The sequence below is a fragment of the Anopheles coluzzii genome (genome assembly GCF_943734685.1).
Source record: "Anopheles coluzzii chromosome X unlocalized genomic scaffold, AcolN3 X_unloc_116, whole genome shotgun sequence".
In the NCBI taxonomy this organism is placed as follows: Eukaryota; Metazoa; Arthropoda; class Insecta; order Diptera; family Culicidae; genus Anopheles; species Anopheles coluzzii.
The window spans coordinates 1-5,000 of record NW_026054438.1 but is presented as its reverse complement, the minus strand read 5'-3'; positions in this window follow the sequence as shown (position 1 = coordinate 5,000).

Genomic DNA, 5,000 nt, shown 5'->3' with positions numbered 1-5,000 from the left:
TGAAAAAGTACCCTACCTAGGGACGCGTAGAGCAAATTTGTACCCCCGGGCATGTTGTCGATTGACGTTCTGGTTGCACTTTTCATCATCTAGGGTGCGTTCCTGACACGTTTTGAGGGGTTTTAGCAAAAAAAAAATTTTCGACTACTCGAGCTCTCTGGCCCGTTCGGTGCACATTTTTGAAAAAAGCTAGGGAGCTGCCCCTAGGTTCGGGGTGTCACAAAATGTTGAAAAGTGGTCGAAAAACCACTATCCAGAATCGGATGTAGAATCGTTAGACGAACTTAAAATTGTTCTACGACACCCATCTGCGACGTTTAGTATTCGAGATATGGCCCGTCCTAGGTCTGACCGAGCAATTTTTGTTCCGCGCACTGTGTGCACCGTACACTTTGATGTTTGTATGAAAAAGTACCCTACCTAGGGACGCGTAGAGCAAATTTGTACCCCCGGGCATGTTGTCGATTGACGTTCTGGTTGCACTTTTCATCATCTAGGGTGCGTTCCTGACACGTTTTTAGGGGTTTTAGCAAAAAAAAATTTTTCGACTACTCGAGCTCTCTGGCCCGTTCGGTGCACATTTTTGAAAAAAGCTAGGGAGCTGCCCCTAGGTTCGGGGTGTCACAAAATGTTGAAAAGTGGTCGAAAAACCACTATCCAGAATCGGATGTAGAATCGTTAGACGAACTTAAAATTGTTCTACGACACCCATCTGCGACGTTTAGTATTCGAGATATGGCCCGTCCTAGGTCTGACCGAGCAATTTTTGTTCCGCGCACTTTGTGCACCGTACACTTTGATGTTTGTATGAAAAAGTACCCTACCTAGGGACGCGTAGAGCAAATTTGTACCCCCGGGCATGTTGTCGATTGACGTTCTGGTTGCACTTTTCATCATCTAGGGTGCGTTCCTGACACGTTTTGAGGGGTTTTAGCAAAAAAAAAATTTTCGACTACTCGAGCTCTCTGGCCCGTTCGGTGCACATTTTTGAAAAAAGCTAGGGAGCTGCCCCTAGGTTCGGGGTGTCACAAAATGTTGAAAAGTGGTCGAAAAACCACTATCCAGAATCGGATGTAGAATCGTTAGACGAACTTAAAATTGTTCTACGACACCCATCTGCGACGTTTAGTATTCGAGATATGGCCCGTCCTAGGTCTGACCGAGCAATTTTTGTTCCGCGCACTGTGTGCACCGTACACTTTGATGTTTGTATGAAAAAGTACCCTACCTAGGGACGCGTAGAGCAAATTTGTACCCCCGGGCATGTTGTCGATTGACATTCTGGTTGCACTTTTCATCATCTAGGGTGCGTTCCTGACACGTTTTGAGGGGTTTTAGCAAAAAAAAAAATTTTCGACTACTCGAGCTCTCTGGCCCGTTCGGTGCACATTTTTGAAAAAAGCTAGGGAGCTGCCCCTAGGTTCGGGGTGTCACAAAATGTTGAAAAGTGGTCGAAAAACCACTATCCAGAATCGGATGTAGAATCGTTAGACGAACTTAAAATTGTTCTACGACACCCATCTGCGACGTTTAGTATTCGAGATATAGCACTTTGTAGGTCTGACCGAGCAATTTTGTACTGAAATGTATGGTGAACATGTAATTCATTAAATAACATTGACTTGCATCGTGCCCTACTTCATCGGCACAGCTGTTATTGACTATCTTTAGTGGAAATGGATTGAGTTTGACCATTTTAAGCCCATTTCCTATGCCGTGCACCAACATTGTGTACCGATCAGGGAAAGTACGCTACGTACGCGTTCATGGATGTCGATGTTGGTACAAGTTGCCTTTCGGGATAGCCGTGCACCAAAACTGTGTACCGATCAGGGAAAGTACAAGACGGAGGGTGCAGCTCGAGCGTACGCGTTCATAGATGTCGATGTTGGTACACTTGCACCAAAATTGTGTACCAATCAGGGAAAGTACAACACGGAGGGCGCAGCCCGGGCGTACGCAATCATGGATGTCCATGTTGATACAATCTACGTGTACGTACCTAGTTTTTGTAGGAAAAGTTGCAATTAAGTGCTTGCATGCTTAAAATGCTCATCTCAACCGGTCACCTTTTGGCCTGCCCTTTTATAACAGAAACCTAGAAAGATACTCGAGATTTTTGTGTTTTTCCATTCGCCCGGGACGACGAAATGAGCTATGTGCACATCGTGCAGAAAATTGTCTTCGCCACGCATGTTTTTGTCCATCCACTCATATAATCACCCGCATTTGTGTTCAACACGGACGGCGCAGCCCGAGCGAACGCGTTAATGTTTATGTTTGTACACACTGCTTGTACGATTCTAGGATTTGGTAATTGCGTCACAGTGCCCGACCGTCGCGGACACCATTCTTGGACAGAAGTCCTAGTACGTAGAGTACTTTCCCTAGGTATGTGCTCGTTCGTGACTATCGTTGCGTGCTTACGGACACGCTTGGGTATGTTTACCATACAAGGTTTACTAGGGAAACCTGGGAAGGACGCTTGCCCTCCCGTCGCGGACACCATTCTTGGAAAGAAGTCCTAGTACGTAGCGTTCCTTATTTTACTTGATCAGTTTGTAATGCATTCGCTTTGTTCCATCGACTTCTGCTACTGCTCACTAAGGGGTGTTCGTTTGCGATGTGTACGATAAGCAACTGTCTATCGTAACCAGCAGTTAATCAACACTTTTTACCCAAGTCATAGCAACATAGAGTACTTTTCCTAATCGGTACACAATTTTGGTGCACCTCTAACCTCGCCGGCACTTTATCGTTACGTTTTGTGCACAACCTAGGGACGTGGTGTAAGTTTCATGATTTTCATGTTTGATTTGGTTTATTATGATTGAAAAATACGCTACGTCCCAGAAATTGGAGCTCGACTACTTCCTCCATGTGGCGAAAAAAGTTACTGGGCAACGCCTAGCTTATGCCCCATTTGTACTTCAATTTTCATTATCAGGTTTGAAAAATACGCTAAGTCCCAGAAATCTGAACTCGAATACTTTTGCCACGTGGCGCCAAAAGCTACTGAGAAACGCCTAGCCTTTTACCCATTTATAATTTAGTTTTCGTTATAAGTTTTGAACAATACGCAAAGTTCCAAGAATCTGAACTCGAGTACTTTTTACATGTGCCGCCAAAAGCTACTGAGCAACGCCTAGGTTGATACATTTTTGGTACATGGAGTGTATGCATGCAGGCGTACTGCCGTGCTAGACCGGAAAATCGATCTTGCTACTAGAACGTAAAGTAATTCCCCTAGATAGGTGCTTTTGCATGCCTCTGATCGACGACCATGCAACGTGCGACACGCGTAGCTAGGCTTCCCCAAACAAATTTCCTAGAATAGCACCAAATTGCACACTTTCAGGGGTATATTTTGGTACCGTGTACCGTGCATGGTACAAGTATCAGTAGCTCGTGCAATTTATTTTGCATCGTGTTGCGGTTGCTGGTGCGTCGGGATAGGAGTGTTTCGAGACTTTCGCCAAGCGTTGGTGCCATTTGGTGGATAATTAATGTTCTAGCCACAATAAACGTGCCACATAATGCCAATAAGGAAAAAGCCGATTTCTAGGAACTTCCAGTCAGAATGTTTGCCATCAGCGCTTTCCTGTCGAGTTCAGGATCTGGGACTTAGCGTTTTTTTTCCACGATCCAATCCAACGACCAGATCGTGAATAAACAATACATACAACAGTGCATCCCTTTAAAGTAGGAAAAAGCCGAATTCTAGGGAGCTCCAGTCCAAAAGGTTGTCATCAGCGCTCTCCTCTCGAGTTCAAGATTTGGGACTTAGCGTTTTTTTCGCGATCCAGCCAAAAGACCAGATCGTGAAATAAACAATTAATATAACTGTACTAGTACATCCCTTCAACTGAAGCAAGTGCACCATACATGACCCGTACGCCAATCATCCATGCACATGACACGTCAACTAAGTCAACACATGACACAACTTGGACAACTGACGGGTAAGTAGGTCATCTCGTACACGACGACACATCGACCAAACCAGGTCAACACGTCACATGCACAAGACATCCTACTACCAAGGCCGACCACCTCGACACACAACGTGTTAACCGAACATGGTCTACAACACCATCATGTGCAAGGCAACCGGCCCAAACGGATCAACTTATACAACTTGTAACGAGCATGTGTGTAAGCTTACTGGTTTGGTCGGCACGTTTCTCACATCAAGACAATCAAGTCCAGAAGGAGGCACGCCGACAAGCTCACTAGTGTTACGTGTTCCGCTCCATACCGTGTCAAGTCACTCGTCTGACACGGAAGTAGCCAGCTCTTGTCCACTAGTGTTAAGGAACGGTCTCCAGACCAAGTCAAGTCACTCGTCTGACAAGGAAAGAGCACGCACCAAGCTTCACCAGAGCACGGTACCACGGTCCCCAGACCAAGATGGTTCGTTATGCCATCGAGGAAGGGGCACGCGATCCCTTGCTACACTCAACTAAGTACACTCTTGCTCTCACAAAAGTATCCCCTGTGTCGACGTGGTCCCCAGACCAAGACGAGCTTGCGCACATCGAGGAAGGGGCACACGGACAAACCACCAAGCATGGGTCGCCTGAGAGGATCGATGCGAACGCATCTCTACAACTCGCAGCTCCCAGCCTGAAGTCCCGTCGTTTGCGGGCGGTTGATAGGTGTCGAAACTAGGTATATCCACGTTGGGCAGAGCTCAAGCCAACGGCGTTCCCAGTTACGGTACTAACACGTGCAGCGAACTCCACTCGTTGCGGCCTAGGTATAGCGGGATGAGACGCCGGGCTGCAGACGCAGACTCCAACGGATCTCAGAGGGTTGTTAGGCCCGCTAGCTTCCGAACACCTAATGGGTTTGAGAAGCGCTATCAGCTCGGATTGGCTACGACCTTAGAGGCGTTCAGGCATAATCCAGCGGACGTAGCGTCATACCAAAGTCCGGTCGGACTAGTATTGAGCCAGTGGTCCGTACCTGTGGTTCCTCTCGTACTGCACAGGAATTCC